The 17654-nt window shown below is 36.3% G+C and overlaps 1 long non-coding RNA gene across 1 annotated transcript; it reads right to left on the bottom strand.

Moving 5' to 3' along the window:
• Positions 1 to 8914: 8914 nt before the first annotated feature.
• Positions 8915 to 12355, bottom strand: LOC124460845. The gene is made up of 3 exons (XR_006954825.1): positions 12275 to 12355; positions 12156 to 12194; positions 8915 to 9256 (listed from the first exon to the last, which is right to left on the bottom strand). It is a non-coding gene; the product is annotated as an uncharacterized LOC124460845 (long non-coding RNA).
• Between the last annotated feature and the right edge of the window lie 5299 nt (positions 12356 to 17654).

The raw sequence follows: 17654 nt of genomic DNA, 5'->3' as shown, positions 1-17654 counted from the left end.
AGGAGAGATACATGGAACCACAGACGTGTCGGTCGAAGCGGTCAAAAGTTCTAGGCGAAGGCAAAAGCCTCCAACCACCAGACAAGACAATGACAGAAAATGTAAAATAGTTTTTGTTGAGTCTTCCGTTTTGGCCAGAAAAACAATGTGGCTGAAAAATTTAATTTTTGCCTGAAACCTCCTCTGATATATAGTAAAGAATATCTCTCACAGAACAAAAATAAGAAATCGAATTGAAAATATTGTAATTGCAGTATCCAAAAAGAAAAAAAAGAATTAAAACATTTTCTTATCGTAATATGTCTAATAAAATCATAAACCCGCTCAAGTGCCCCTTCATTATATATAATTTCTAAGCGGAAATTCCATACAAAGTCGGGAGATTGAGAGACATATTTCCAGAATAGCTTTAGCCCTCTTTTCCATGCCTTCCTTCCTTCCTTTGTCAATGAAGCTCGTTTAAATTTGTTTTTTTTTCGGTGTTTTTTTGTTCATTCTTATTTTTATTCGTCTGTTGTGAAACTTCCGTTTCGTTTTTAGTGCGTTTAGAGAAGATTGGCTACCAACTAAGAACGAACTTCAATAGAAGTTGTTCTCATTCGTTTTTCGTTTTTTGTTCCTCTTCGTTTTTCTTCTATTTTTCTCAAGAACTTTGCTCAAAAGTTTATGATGAAGACCCAATGAAACTAACGGCAGTTGGTGTTTGGGTTTAGCGCAAAGCGCGCAAATTAAAATTAAAATAAATAGCAACGGCGAATGATGTGCTCTTTAAAGATATACCTAACCTATATATATAGATATGTATATAGTATTTGTATTTTTTTTTTTTGTGTGTATTTACTTTCTTCCATCAGCATCTGCTGCTGTTGCTTTTGCTGACGGTCAGCAAACTTTTGCCTTTTGCCCAGGCGCTTCTAATTAAGATGAATTAAGCAAAATCATTTCGATTAGAAGCGACGAAGAAAACGAAGAGAAAAGAAAGAAACAACTCGGGGAACTGAGAGAGAATGAGATGTTGGGTTAACTGTTCTTTTCCTCGTTTGATGATGAGCCGCGACCCGTCCAATGATGCTGCATGTGGAAGTAGGAGTAGCCATGATGACAAAAAACAAAAAGAAAAGAATAATCGCTGAAGAACTTCAACTCCGACTCCAATCCCAAAGATGATAAAAACGATGACGACGACGATGATGATGATGAAATGTCGCAAGTTAGTTTCATGCTAACTTGACAAAACCAACAAAATATAGAAACACATTTTAATGGGTTGTGTTAAAAGAAGACTGAGCCATGGTAGTAGAGTTGGACATGGTATCCACCCACTTATATTCAAAACCAAAACCTAGGACCAGGATAGTAAAACACTTTTCGAAAAGTGAGTAAATTTTCTAAAATAACAAGACTCATATTATTAGTAAAGAATTCATTAGTAGTAAAGTGGAAATTAAAAGATGATTTTTTGTATTTAGATGCTAAATCAAAAGATATTTCGAAGTAGTACCAAAAAAAAAAACGCAATCTTTGTCAAAACGTTAATAACTAAACTAATCATACATAAGTAAATCTTGTGAATTAGCAGTATAAAAAACTAACAAGTTCTCTCATTAGTAGATTTTGCTAATGACTCTCGACAATTTTTACTTCACTACCAAAACTAGTTGTGAATCATAAGTAGATAGAGCGCAAAATGCAAAGTTTAACTCACATCATCAAAGTAGAACATGTTGTATTGAGATCTGACCATCTCGTGGATTTTAACTGCACTTGGTGGATGACCGAACAATAGTTGTCACCTGGATTACTACCCCAGGCATAGTTGAGTTCATGAAGAGTAATTTTTGATTAAAGTAAACCTTCTTCCAAAGTATTTACGAAGAACTCTACATTCAGATACTCGGTCACCCATATATGTTGTTCATTGCTTTTGATAACCATTTTGAATACCTTTTTTTGCTTTTCTTAAATGTTTCGTAACACTTTTCACACTCAGTTACTACTTACAGCAGATTAGTTAAAATCTGCGCCAACAACAGCATAAACCTATTTTTATACGACTGCCTTAACTCTCTCAACTTATCTTCTTATATGCAAAGAAACTAGAATAATTTTTTATTTTGAATCGTTTATTACCGATATATTAACTTCGTGAGTTTTTAAGTGATTGTCATATAATCAGTGACGGATTAGCAAATCCCCGCGCCTTAAAGGGTCACCACGCTATCAGAGCCATGTTAACAGATATATGATTACAGAAAAGTTGATTCAATGTCTATACCTTTATCAAAACATAGCAGATTTAAAAATTTAAAAATTGAATTTAAAATATTCTGAATATTCTCAATAACTTCTGACTCTGCGAATCATAACTTTGCCAAATTTTAAACGATTTTCAAAAGAGATATCTTGTTTTAATGCTAAAAGCAATCAATTTTCAATTAGAATATAAAGCACACTAATAATAATTAATTATCGTTTTAAGCAAGACAAAAAACGCAAATTAAAAGCAAAATATTCAAATAAACCTTTAATAGAAGAAGCTCTAATTTAGTCAATTTTCAGAGTATTTGAAAAATTCAAATCATTATTTTCAAGTTGGAATCTTTTGATAGCCAATTTTCGCAAAAATTTGTAAAAAAAAAAAATTGGCCAAATTCGGTAAAAATTTAAACATTATTAATTACATTTTCAAGTTTTCCCAATTTTCGACCAATTTTCATTCATATATCAATTTCCTTATTAGAAAACAATTTAATTTTGATAATTTTCGCCAAAAATTAATATGTTTACGTCATGATTTAAAAAAAAAAAAATCGAAACGAGACTTAATTTTGATAAATATCCAATTGTTTGTTAAACTGATTGTGAGATATACCTTTTGTGAAATCGGTTAGAAATTGACGAAAAAAAGGTTTAAGCAAAGTTTATTTTAATCCCAACTCTTTAGAATTGATAAGTCTACGTCTAAGTCTGAGTGAGACACAAAAATTGAAATGCCTTGATGATGCTTTCCTTCAATTAACTATCTTGAAGGTCTATTATCAATCATATGTACATAGACTAACTAACAACATTTTGGAGTTTTTTTTTTTGAGAAAAAGAAATCTGCGTGTGTTTTTTTTTGTGGATATTCGGCATTTGATCAAAAGGTGCGAATATATGTAATCGTATCTCAAAAGTTTTTGCTTTTTTTCTTGTCTCTCATCACTTGTTACTTTGGTGGGGCCCCTCTTCATGTAGTATGTATTCACTAAGCAGCCTGTTGTCTTTGTTGTTGTTGTTGGGTCTGTTCTGGCTGCTTTTGCTCATTGTTGTGTGTATTTTAATTAATTAAGATTTATAAGCGGGATGGGTGGAGCAGTGTGGGGTGGGTTGAGGGGGGACTCTATGACTGAGGCTGGGACAAACGCAATTCAGCGGAAATTTAAATGCACGAAAATGACGACTAAGCTGGGGCCGAAGAAGATGGAAGCGAGATGGAGACCAAGATGGACCCCAAAAGACAAGTGAAACTCAGTTTTGTCGTGTTTGGCCATGTTGTTGTCCATTGTTTTTGTCGGCGGCTGTTGTTTTGCGAAAATTTTCACATAGTCGTTTGGCAAAATGCCCCCCGTCTTTGGACCCAGTTGCCACTTCGCATTCGCAATCCCAAATTACTTGTTGTTGTTGCTGCTGCTGCTGTTGTTGCCATGTATTTATTTTAATTGAATTTGCGCCGTTAGCAACGGTCAAACGATATACTGGGAATAAGAGAAGAAAGCCAGAGTAATGAATTCCAGTGAATTCGGAAAAAGGTTTTCCAAGTGCAAGACCATAGAAAATCATTCGAACCTCGTAATCTCTCCGAATAGCCCTTTTTCAAAAAGAGTCCTTTGAAAAACCTAATGGTTAGCAATCTTTAAGATGTGTATTTTTGAGGTATCTACATATCTATGTCGCTTATAAGAAACCCCACCTGTCGCTGCCTTGTGAGATTCGACGACGACGATGATGATGATGATGGCGACGAAACTTAACGACCGAAACGTGGCCTTACACAGGTCCAAGAAAAACGAAAACCGAGAAGAGGAAAATCCAAGTTTGAGTTTCAATCTCGACCGCCCAACCCCATCGACTACAGTTACAGTTACGCTTACGGTTACGGTTACGCTTACGGTTTTTTGTTCACCTCAATTTTTGTATTTCCCCTACGATGGGGTATGCCGACGGGTAGTGCGGAGTGCGTTGCCAGGTAATATGATAAAATGATTACACATCCGGCGCAAATTTTGCACCGACACATTACTCATACGACACGTTGTTGCTTTTAGGCCCACCGGCAAACAGGTAATCATGTTTAGTGAGAGATTAACGACAAAGCCAAAAGACGTACATAGATGGTGCGGCCTAGAGGAGCGAGAAAGAGAGGAAAGTGGTAAGCGGAGTGGTATGGAGTTGGGTTGGGCGAAAAACCTTAAACCGTTCCAAGGAAACTGTGAAAATTTACGAGTTGTTTGCATCTATGAAAATAATTTATGATATGCCAAAAGTTTTGTAGCTTTTGACCCGAAACTCTTAAGAGACAAAAATAGTCACAAAATCAAAATCGAAGCTTTAGCGAAAATAAAATTTTCAATTTGTTTAGGCGACGTACAACGATTACCATTGTCGCCCACCTCAAACCATTAAATTTGTGTTTAAATTTTTCGAGATTAATTAACTGATATTCGACAATCAGCCACAACAATACAAATTATTTATGACGATTTTCAATTTGAAAAGAGAAGAACCTTCAATACAACAAAAAATTTCTGGCCTTTTGACCAAAAATGGCAGACCATAGAAAAGAAAAGGCCAAACCCAAAATAAAACGAAACAATTTGAAATAAAGTTTAGTTGCTTGAGCTTTAGTTCAATACTCAATAGATGGCTTATTTATTTAAGGTAATACAAGGGTAATAACAGGGAAAAAACACAAAATAAAAATCAAACAAAAGATGCAACTAAATAGCCCCAACTTCAGCTTCAATGGCTAAAAATGGGTTGTGAAAGGAAAGAACAAAGATGGAAAAAGGACGCGAAATAACAAGGAATTGGTAGTAAAACCTCTATTAAGGTGAACAGGATAAGGACATGAGAAAAATATTAGATCAAATGAGACAACTTCATCGTTGATCAGTTTTGAAAGCCAAAAACAAGTCTTTGATAAGATAGTTAACAAAAATACATAAATAGAAGTCTATGTGAACAGGAAAAAACTACAATTTTGTACTCAATTAGCACTAGCAAATGGCACATAAAAACAATATTAAGCAAAAAATGCTTAAAAACATTAAGTACAGTACAAATTATATTAAATTGCCTTTAATTTCGATCTGGCTTGGAGGCAAAGCGATGTGAGTTAACTCTTTTGAAATCTGTAAAACGGAAATCTAATTAAAATTAAAATTCACAGAAAGAAATCGCATATCATCTTATCTTTCGTTCGCTCTGTCTCTCTCTCACTCTCTATCATCTTGGCTGCAATTCCAGTTGCGAGTTGGCCGTAACAAACAAACAAAAGCCAAAATCAGGTAGCCGCAACAAGAAACCAAGAACAATAACAACAGCAAACAACACAAAATTCAAATTAAATGCGCAACAGAATAAATAATAAATAAAAATAAACAAAAAAGAAAAGAAGCTACAACAAAACTTTACATGAACACAACGAAAAAGCAAAAACAAAAAAAATAAAAAATGGTAAATGGCAGACAGAAGACGAAGTTCGACTTGATTAAAGTTGAAACTGGCGACACAAAATAAAATGCGCTTATAATTTTTGTATTAATATTAAACAATTCGAACCGACTTCAGAAAGCTGACCAACCAAGAGGTAGAGCAGTGCCTGATTAAAGACGACTGCTTAATACCCTAACACAAATTTAATATTTGCCTTCAATTTAAATATTTGTGGGTCATCAAAGTGAATCTTTTGCATGTAGATTCAACAATTCTTTCCAACGTGCGAATAAGTCAAAGTAGATAATTAACAAAAGGTTCCAAATCGGGACATCAAGTGTACATTTAATTAGTTTTTTAACTAGTTTCATAGACTAAATCAACTGCTAATCGCAAAAACTCTTTACGGCAAGTGTATAACACTCACTTACACACACACACACACACACACACAAAAACTCGTTTCAATTTGAAGTTTTGCTCGTTTTATGTCTGTTTTGTTGTTGCATTATTAGCATTTTTCTCTGTCATTTGCTGTTTTGTTGTAATAAAATACAAAAAAAAAAAACAAAAAACGAACACACAAAACAAATCCAAAGTTATAGCCCAGAGTTGTGGGGCAGGTTTCAGTTGAGGACGCAACGCCCACGCGACCAACATTTTTTCCAATACCCCCCCAATCCCTCCCCCCTTTATACAGCCGACTCTTTTTCCCATCGCCGCCTTTGCCATAATACATTTTGCGTTGCGCATACGTCGCGTGGTCGAGTCGAACAAAATTCAAATCAAAATGTTTCACGACAATTCGTGCAGGTGTCATTGAGACTTGCGAATGATTTGGCGCCACTTTATGGCATTAAATGGCAGCTAAAACAAAACAAAACAAAAAACAGAAAAAAACCTAATCAAAATCTACGCACAAAATTCCCAATATTTCCACTCCACTTTCTGAATTGGTCCAAAAGATTAACTGGAAACTTTCAAAATTGCATTACACTGAATTTCTATCACTTTAAAACCTATAGATTCCTGAGTGACCTTTTGTTTTTACACTATTGAATGGTCGTCTTACAATCTGACGAGCCATTTTTTTGTCAAGTTTCAAAAACTCACGAACTTGTTGACCCATATCATCAGATATTAGCTAGTTGTAGCGATTGTATAAGATTAAGCAAAGAAAGGAACCCAGTAAGTATTTCATAAAGGAGATTTTGGTGTTATTGAACTTCTATCTATAAATATATATTTATATACAATGAAACTTCAACTTTTGATGATTCAAGCAGGATTTTCTATTGAATTATTTGTTATATTTTTGAACCATTTTCTTTTTTAAAAATATATTGTGGGGAAAACCCAAAAAGGATAAAAACCATATGGAACCAAACAGGAACACTCACTCACTAAACGGAGTCGTTCAATTTTGTTCACTCACTCATTTGAGATCCAACACCAATCTGAACTATTTGGTAGAGAAATCTCTTGAAGCAATTCTTTTGACAAATCTGTTTGCCCTTGAAATTATGAGAAATCTAAAGACAGACAACATTCCCATTCGCAATCGCATTCCCACACAGATCTCAGACAATCTGACATAGAGACATTGTAACAAATCGTTGTGCTACTTTAAATGGTCCCACTAAAATATATCTTAAAGTCATCTTAGAAAAATGCCATATGAAATATGTGTTTAATATGAGCTTAAAATATTTCAAAATAGCAGCAGCAGCAGCAGCAACAACAATGCCAAAAGCCATCACATAAAATAAATGTTGATGTCTACAATGATTTTCGTTTGTTTCTTGGTTGGTTGACTATTTTTTTGTTTGTTTCATTTGTTATACCTCATTTTAATGTTGATTATCACCTAAATAGAAAGAAAGAGAGAGAGAGAGAGAGAGGGAGAGATAAAACTGATGGTGATGACGATACTTTGCATTCTTCTATTCGGTGTATGTTTCTTTTAGTGGTTCCTTCACTTCGAGTGTTTTTCGAGTGCTGCAAATGATTTACGATGTGTTTGCCAAATTTGAACATTGACTAATTTCATTTGGCACGCTGCTCGTTAGATTATACTCACCTACATATACATACATATATTCCTAGTATATTCAAAGCGTATTTATAGATATTTATATATACCAAATCTGATGTGAATTCGTTTAAGGATTCTTAAAGATATTTCCATTAAAGAATTACTAATTAGAAAACTCTCTTAGATTATGCTATGAATCTAGCTTTGAATCGATTTCTAACGAAGAAGTTTTGCTTAAAATGTCTCTAGATTTGTGAATAAGCGAAGAGTATCTAAGCTGCGGCTTGTATTCACTTTGATTTTGACTTTTTGGAAGTATAACAAATAGTTTATCAGGCTGCGCACGCGCTCATTTTGGGTCACGCCCGGATGGAAGATTGATAAATTATGTCCAGAGAGTCTTATCGGTTGAAGTCGAGACCATTTCAGTCTGTTTTGCATTTAAATTGAAATTTTTCTGCTTAACTTTAATTAAATTTTATTTCATAAATATATAAATAAAATTCTCATTGATTATTGTATAAGTATGTGTCTCAACCTCTTGCAGGTAGTTGAATTTTTATTTGGTTGACAGTTCTTGCATCATTAGTTAGACTTATGCAAAAGACAAATCTTATCAGAAGACAAACCCGCAGCAACTGTAGCCAAAAACCCAACCCAAAAGCGTAGCAACCAAAGCCAATCCAGTAACCGATTTCGGTCTCTCCCTCATGTCTCTTGGCTATGGGCTTTTGGCTTATCAGTGACTTGTCAGGCTGGGACTGAAACTGACCCCACCGTTTGGCTGGCTCTCACATCGACTTCGACTCACTTTTAACCTTTCCCCGCCGCCCCCTCCACACCGCCGACGTTTTTCTTTGTTTTCGTTTCTTTCCATCTTCCACTGTTTTGGCGGTTCGTTTCGAAATTGAAAGTTTTTACTGGGCTTGCGGCGAAAACAGAAACTAAAACTGAATCGGAAACTGGTTTATTTCGGCTAAAAAATCTAGCGGCTTGATATAACTGCAAAAACAATAAGCAACAACAACAATGCGCCAAAAAAAAGGAGGTAAGGAAAAGTGCAACAACAAACACACACACACAAAACTAACCGTTGACAGTGGAGCAAATATTTTTTTAGAGTTTTCATTTGAAACTTGATTTAAGGGTTAAAATTTTGAAACAACTAAAACTCACCTCTGAAACATCAACGAATTTTGTGATATTGATTTATGTACGTCTGGATTAACCAATTTGAGGTTGTTTAAATTAAATCCATTGTTTGTCGATGATGTGCACAACGTCCTTATTAATTAATTACGGAGAAATCTGTCATTTCCGGCAAGGGATTTGAATGCGGATTAAGTTACCTCAGGGCTGAATTGAAGACGCTTCAATTGGATCGAAACCACTAGAGTCCACGAAAAATAAGTCCACATATGAAAGTTTTTCTATGACTTCGAAATAGGAACGTTTTGAAGATGTTCATGAATTTGTTGTTCAAATTTTTATTAACAACTCAACGAAAAATGCACTTTGGTGGTTCTGAAAGGAGATCCAAAAAGATATAGTTCTACCTTTTCAAATCAAAAGAAGCAAACACTTTGAGTAAAAAAATAGTTTTGAATGTGCTACAATTGGTAAAGTTGCAATTTTTGCAAAGATCATTAGACTTTTAACCTAACCTTTTACTTTTAAAATATATTTACAATTATTTGAAAAATTTCAAAAATAGCTGAAAATGCTCAAAGTTGTTGTCTCTAACAGCTTGTACCTGCAAATTGGACTTAACTTGGGTATAGTCACCTGATTTATGTTAATTAAAAACAGAATTTTACGTATGAATGTTTATAGAAGGTTCCCGAAAATGGAATTTAATCTTATATATTGTATGATCAAGATGCCATGCCAGTTAATGGCAATAAACAAGTGGCAAGACGCCACTGTGCGCCACTATGTGGCATGACCAACTTGCCACAAATTCAAAGGGTGGCAGGGGAGGAGGCTAACCAGAAACAGCAGCAGCAGCAGCAGCAACGACAATAACAACCACCAAGCCCAACCTCAAGTTTTCTGCATTTTGCGGTGTTTCGACTTGGTTTTCGACTTATTTTAGGTTCAGTTCGGTTTGTTTCGGTTTCGGGCTCTTTTTTTTTTTTTTTTGTTTGCTTTGTTTTTGTTTTCGGTTTCGTTTGGTTTCGTTTTCATTTTCGGTTTTCTGCGCCTTGCCACAACTAATTTCTGGGCACCTCCGCTGTCAGAGAGCGAGGCGGACATGGACATGTAATTGCCACTCCCCCAATCAGCTGGGGCGAAGCCCCCTACCTACCACAGCCTTGCCCAACCAAGAACCTAGCTAACCGACCTACCTAACAACTAGCTAACTAACCAAGCAACCCGTCTATCCCACACTGCCCCACCCCGGCTTCCATTTTGCAGCTTCTGCCACAGCTCTTCGATGCACGTTTGATATTTTGGCTCAGGTTTTTGTTTTTGTTGCTTGGCCAAGTTTTGCCAAAGTCGACAAACCCGAAATTATTTACAAGTTTTTCTTTCCATTTGCCGTTTGGCTTGTTATTTGTTGTTGTGTTTTTCTGTTGCACACTTTGGCCTTTACCCAAACGGGTGGAGTGTTGCAGCGGGATTGCCACCTGCCCCAAAAAAAAAAAAAAAAAACAAAAAAACCAGTGCGCCACCTTTTTGTACCCCATTTTTCTTGATAGTTAGATTAAAATTTATGTTTGGTTTTGCTTGTTTTTCTCTCTTTTTTTTTTCCTTGCTTCTGACAGAAAAGTTTTGCATAAAGAGATTTTTCCTACTCTTCTGAAGTTTCGAGTATTAGCCATCTTTCTCGAAATTCGTCCTCCGACTTCACCTCCTCATTCTACGACTTCTGCTTATGGATATTTTCTTAACAATTACGCAATGCGAAGAATAGATTTTTGCTAGGTGCTATAAATAATTACAAACAGTTGAAAACTTTTGGTTATGCAAAACTCGAAATGTTAAAAAGGGAAAGGCCAAAATGACACAAGAAGAGATATGTATTTTGAGGAGGAAAAGGAAGTTTGGGGAAACAAAAGAGACAAGAAGGATGGTAAGGTCGAAACGGAAGTTGACTCCAGGTAGCAGATGTCGGTTAACCGCAACTTGAAATTTGTCTTTGGTTTGTCGTTCACCCCCAAAAGTCCTATCTTCACCCTTATTTGGTCAATATATTGTAAATAATTCCATGTTATTGAGTTCACGTCAAACAAAACAAGAAAAAATGAAGTTTGTGTTCAACTGAGTTCTGTCGAATTCATTATAACTGAAAGCTTTGAAAGGACATTGAAATTTGGAAACATGTTTCAATATTTTTGAACGCAAATATTAAAAAACGAAAAATATATTTAAATTTGCTTCGTCGTTCAAAAAAAATCTCAAAAATGTTGAATCAATAGAGGTTCTTATTAAATTAAACAGGCTCAATAAATAAACATAACGTATACGCACCATGTGACAGCCAAACTTAAAAAATTGATAATGTAATTTAAATAATTATTATAGCACAAAAAGACGTTCAAAATTTCGAAAATCATTTCTTTAGGATGGACCCTTTTCAATATAACGAAATATTTCAAGAACAAATATTTGTGGCACTTAAAATACCAAATTGTTTTGGTTTCCCAAAGCTAAAATTTTGAGAATTTTTGTCATTAGGCCGCCCTTTGTGAGGTCAGGGCCTACTGCGGGCTTAAAGTAGTCCGCTACTGCATACTTGAAAGATTTTGAGATACTTTCTTTGTAAATTGGCAGCTGTACTTTGATAAGTAGAAAGCAAACAGCTGTTTTTAACTCTTTACGCACTCACCACGCATTCTGGCTCTCTTTCTCTCTCCCTCTCTGGCTTCTGCTCTTTCTCTATCAATATCTTGCTTTTTATTTTCTTGGTTTCTATCTCTCTCACTGTTAGGTTGTCCTTGTCTGTGTCTGTATTTAATTGCGCTTTAATTAACTTGCATTGTTCAAAGCGACGTGTCAACTCTGCAACTCTTGTTTTCTGTCTCGCTCCATCTCTCTAACGCTCAGTTGGCTAACTGGGCATCCCAGCAGCCGCCCAAGAAAATGCGGTAGCTGTCAGTTTTGTTGGTTGTTTGTCTCTCTGCTGGTATTTGTATTTGCTTAAAAAACAAAGCAAAAAAAAAACAAAAGGAAAACAGTAAAAAAACAAGTGTCACTGCAGTTGGGTCTATGGTGCTCTAACTCTATCTCTATCCTCTCTACATATGTACTCATGCATATGTGTGTGTGTGTGCGTTTGTTTGTATGTATGTGAGAGTAGAGTTGTTTTGAATGCCAAACTCAAACAGTCAAGTGTCGTGCAGTGAACTGTCAATAGAGTGTACCAACAATTTTTTATACCCTCTAATCTAGGGAGAGAAAGGAGCGTGTTGATACTCACATAAATTCATTCCAAGTTACCATCTATGAATCCTTGGATCTGTAAAAGGATTCATTTTATTTGGCTTAACTATTTTGCATCCTCACAAATCGGAAATTATGAGCCATAATGGTCATTACCCTTCAAAGTGCTCGATTTTGCGCTTCTAATTCCCAACTACCTTACGGATATTCTTCAATTCTCTCGTCCACAAAGTTCACTTAAATTCTTATTTCGACAGACTAAAAACTTATGTACTTAAATTTAATTGACACGCCTACTTGTTAGGAGGTATTCCAAAGTTCACTCGGCCTCTCTCAATAGATGCAAAAGTGGGCAAAATGAAGTGGGGTATACAATGCAGATGAAGGGGGTAGATTCAAACCAAGAGTTGAAAACGGTATTGGAAATATGAGACATATTTTATATATGATGTAGATCATTCCAATAGTGTTTGTTGTATTTTTATATTTCCCACCGATAATTTTCTCCATAGCAATGTTGGGATAATGTTGAGATAAGTTCGGTCTCTCTCTCTCTCTCTATCTTTCTCTCTCTTCACTGTCTTTGTCTTTCTCTCTGGCTTTGTGTGTTTCTTGCAGCGTCTCGTTTTACACCTATACTTTATACTATATATACCACCCTGTCTGTGGCACCTTAACCAGCATCCATCCAACGCTAATGAGCCCCGTTTCTTTGGTCTTGGTTCCTTGTTGTCGTTGCCGTTGCCGTTGTCGCCGTTGTTGTCGTTGTTGTCGTTAACTTCCTGCTTGGGACTTGGCTTTTGTTTAGCACAGAGACAGAGACACTCCTGTCCCACACTCCCAAACTCTTAACTCCTCATCTACTTGATAGCAGAAGGAGGAGGAGGAGGAGTTCCACCAATCCCATAAAGCGAGATGGTTTACCAACCACATAGAGCCTTAACTTCAGCACACTTTCTTCTCCTTTTTGCTGACTAATCCATTTCATTGAGAGAATTTGTGTTTTACTCGTCGTCTGTCGTCTGTCTCTATCTTCCTTCTTCATTTGCTGTGATTTGTTCTTATGAATGAACTCAACTTTTCATTCATTTCTTTAAATACTACGCGCGACTTGCACAAAATCCTAAGGACATGCAACGGCATGCACGTAGCTTATGAGGATATTCTTTTGTCTTTGCAAATACATCTCCACTCATATCGCCATCCACATCGTCATCGTCATCCGTATTCTCATCCTCATCTTCTTGGTCCCAGTCGTCCTAGTCGTCGTCGTCGTCGTCGTCATACTTTGCCTGCCAATTAAAATGCCACCGCCAGGCAGATGTGAGTGGTTAGATAGCACAGCTGACAGGAGGGAATGGAGTCACTCCCCCTCGATGGGATCCAGAGAACCACCCCTCAAGTATAAGCACTTCCATGGAACCACCCACAACCTGTCTAGCTCAATTTGATGATGACGACGGGAGACTTCTTTAATGACTGTAAATCAAGCGTGCTTTGCATTTTTCCCTGCTTAACTGACGATGTCAACGGCAAGAACAACAACAGCAACAACAACAACACGATCATGATGCCAAGGAAGAGGATGATGCCAACGCTGACGATGAAGCCACATCCGCCTTTAGGTTCTCTGGTCTTGGTCCTGTTTCTGCCATCCTAGCAATGCTGGGCATCCTGTTGCCTGTTTGAGGCTTTTCTCTAGTTTATACTATACAACAAAATTAATAAATTAATTTTTCTTGTATATAGGAAAAACCCATCAAAATGTGTTTAAAGGTACCTTTTAACCATGTCTTTTTGTGTGTTGGGAAATATTTATCCTTTCCTATAAGTGGAACAAAATTTGGCAGGACAGTTTTTCTTTTTTCAGTTGTGTGAGAGATGCAGTCAAACTTTCAAGTGGGACTCAGACAGTTTTCCGTTCTGCTAACCGTACAGGTATTCGTTTTAAATGGGCGTGGACAATTAACTTTCAAGCCTCAGACAGGCTAAAACACCGCCCACAGGCTAAAAAATGAGTAAGACATGGGGCAGAAAATGAAAATGATTTGTTTTTCTCTTCTTTCTTGTTGTATTTTGACCAAATGAGTCACGTTGCAGCTCAGCAGTCACCGGAAACGAATGATGCAGAAAAGCGAAAAACAAAAATCCTTAGAACGGGACAACCCCGAAAGTCCAACCATGCACCCCCCGCATGACGTTGACAAATGCCACTCCGTTCCAGGAGTTGCTCGGCAATGAGTCAGTCAGTCAGTCATTCATTCAGTCAGTTAGTCAGCAGCACCTGCGTTTCGTCTCATTTCGTCTGGCTGTGCGTCTAAGGCACGCGACCAGACCAGAAAAGAAAGCCAAATAGAAACACATAACCCTCGGTTCTCGGTCCTCGACCAATTGACTGAACCCTCTGAGTCAGCCAAAGATAATGTGAAATGTTGTTTACTTTGGCTTTGGTCTGATAAGCAGCAATTATGCAAAACTATGCCATGGAAGGAGGTATTGAGGAAATTGTATGGCACCTCAGGTAGTTGAGGTTGAAATGCTTAATTGATTCCATGGCCAAATAGATAAAGTAGTAAGTACATAATGAACAAATCTCGAATCCCCTTTACAATTTCGATGCTGTTAAACTAGACATTAAATGCACTGACTAACTTAATTAAGTTCCTTTAGTTATTTTCACAGTTAGAGTTGTTGTAAAAATCGAATATTTAACATTCAGCTATGTAAATTGAATTTTTCATGCAGTTTTTTTTACAATCATGTTCCAAGGTAATACAATAATTAGCACATTCCGCTAAAATATTGTATGAATTATAAAGTTTATTGCAAATTACAGATGCCTAAACCCCCTTGGCCACCAATCCCAACACTCAATTACATTTACAAGGCATGCAGCCTAAAAATTATTGTCACATTGGCAACATTATTACATTATATTTGCATTTTTGCAAATGATTAAGCAAAAATAAAAATTAATTAAATAGAACGGAAAGAGGATCAGAGACAACAAAAATACAAAATTACCTACCCCAAAAAGGATATAAACATGTAGAATATATACGTATATATATGTAGTTGCATCTGTATTTATCGCCACGTTAGTTGAATACACCCAAAAAGCATTCATTGTGCGGCAAACAACATATACCAATGAAATATTTGATTAAATGAAATATGAACAATCGAATCGAAATACACAATTTGGAAAGGGTTTTTGTTAGAGAAATGAAATTCAAAATTAATTTACAGTATTCAAATTGCTTTAATATCGATGACTGAGTGGGGCATATTAGTTTTCCAATTTATGGTTATATAAAATGGAAACTAGGTAAGCAAAACGAGTACTCAATTGTTCTGAAAGTCATTGAAAATTAGATCCAAAAAGGTTGATTTGGATTTGTCTAAATACCATATACTTTGATCCATAATTATAATCAAGTTCTTCACCAGATTCCTTTAGCTATGCGACGATCTTGAATTGTTGAACAAATTTACAGGAAGAAGAACATTTTGTCATTGCTTAACATAATCCTTACTAGGTAAGTAAATTTATTCCATTAAATATCTATTACATAAATAGCAAATATATTCATAATTGTTGAAATATAATCACCTTAGAGGCCTATAGCAGATAGTATTTACTCATATCAGTTATCATTTCATATAAAATAATTGAAAACTTTAAAGCTCCTAGTTTGCCTTCAACAATGTAAATAAGGTTGATTGAGTTCGTCCTCCTTTGTAGTTTAAATATATTAATTCAGAAATAAGATAAAATTGGTCGGCATAAAACCCTTTGATTGTGTAACATATAATAATCTAGCCTCGTTTTCATAATGAGAAGAGAAAAGTGAGGGAGAACGGCAACTGCATCTTGAGAGAGGGGAAAATCTTTCAAGTGGACACATTAATTGCTAGAGCACACACACACATACGCAAACATATGGATGGATGTATGTGTGGGTACTCAAACCCAAGGTCGTGTTTCGTTCTTCGGTGTTCGGGACATGCAGCTAAAAGGACTTTCGACAAATTATAGATTTAAAACAAATTATGATCCACGTCGTCGTGTGGGAAACTGACAATGACATGCTAAAGATGCCAAAGAGATGCCAAAGAGATGCTGTTTAGGCTGCTCGGTCTGCTTGGGCACGTCTCTCTAATCCAAATGGCAGCCTCATTTCTGTTTGTTAATTACACTTTAGTGTGTGTAATTTTCACAGGATCAGACCAAGAAAAAGACAGTGAGAGAAAGAGAGAAAGAGAGAACAAGACCGTCGGACGCTTCTTCACAGGAAGCCGTCGCCCCAGACAGACTATACACAGATTCCAGAGCCGACGACGACGACGTCGACGACTTTGAGAGACTTCAGTGAGACAAGTGATACAAAAATATTAACCAATGGCCATGGGGGAGCATTGCAGGTACAAAATGACTTCACACAAAACTAGATTAAACTCGGAGAGAAAAACAACAGCAGGAAAAAAAGGAAGGAAAGAAATAAAATAAAAAAGGGAAAAATGAAATGAAGAACAGAAGAAAAAAAAACGCAAAGTGCACAAAACAAGCGAGCTAAAAATTCAAAGAAATCAATTGCAAGCCAAAAGGCACGTCTCACATTGTGAGAGAGAGAGAGAGCTAGTGAGCGATCTTCACATGAATGGGAACACGCACTGGCATAAGACACGCATCGAGACCATTGTGTGTCCCTCTGTCCCTATACCTATGCGCTTCAAGAGACGTCGACGTCAGCTACCGGAAATGCAGCACATTGCACCAGACGCAGACTCAAAGACCTAGACTAGACAGACGTACAGAAAGAGGGAGGGAGAGAGAGAGAGAGGGAGAGAGAGAGAGAGCGAGCGAGAAGGAGGTGGGGAAATCGTATTCGAATGTCGATTTGTGCGTGATATATTTATGTGTGAGGGACAACAGCAGCTGTTCTAGGATTTCCACTGGGCCTCTCAGTCTCATCTCCTTGGTAATGGGCAATTTGGTATTTTGATTTCATTTCTCTTCAGTTCATAGAAAAATATGATCCAAACTGCAGTGATAAATTAAATTTAGAAAAAATTCTTGTAATATGATGATAAGCCATTAGCTAAGCAGATTTATGCATCACATGTGCTTGTAGATTGCGGATCTATCAAATTATTCAGAACCACCACAGAAATGTATCCTGTCTCCTTACATATTTTCATTTCTTAAGGAAATTGAAACAGATTATTTCAAAAATATTTCAAATTAGATAAATAATTTTAGGTAAAACTAATCATAAATCTATCATCATATTCAAATACAAGATGTTATATGGTTTTTATCTGACAAACGAATACATTTTTTTTCAGGGAAACACAATTCTATTGCAATCAGAAATGATTTAAAACAATTGGTGGCAAACCACTTGGGAATTATAACAAAAACGAGGCTCTCTAGATATATGATTTGAAACCACTGTGCCTGGCATATGGCTATGCCGTTGACTTCTGTTGCGTTTCTTTGTTGCCAAACCAAAACTTAATCAGCCGCATTAAT

This window comes from Drosophila willistoni, unplaced genomic scaffold, assembly GCF_018902025.1.
Source record: "Drosophila willistoni isolate 14030-0811.24 unplaced genomic scaffold, UCI_dwil_1.1 Seg143.1, whole genome shotgun sequence".
In the NCBI taxonomy this organism is placed as follows: domain Eukaryota; kingdom Metazoa; phylum Arthropoda; class Insecta; order Diptera; family Drosophilidae; genus Drosophila; species Drosophila willistoni.
This window is presented reverse-complemented; position numbering and strand designations above follow the sequence as displayed.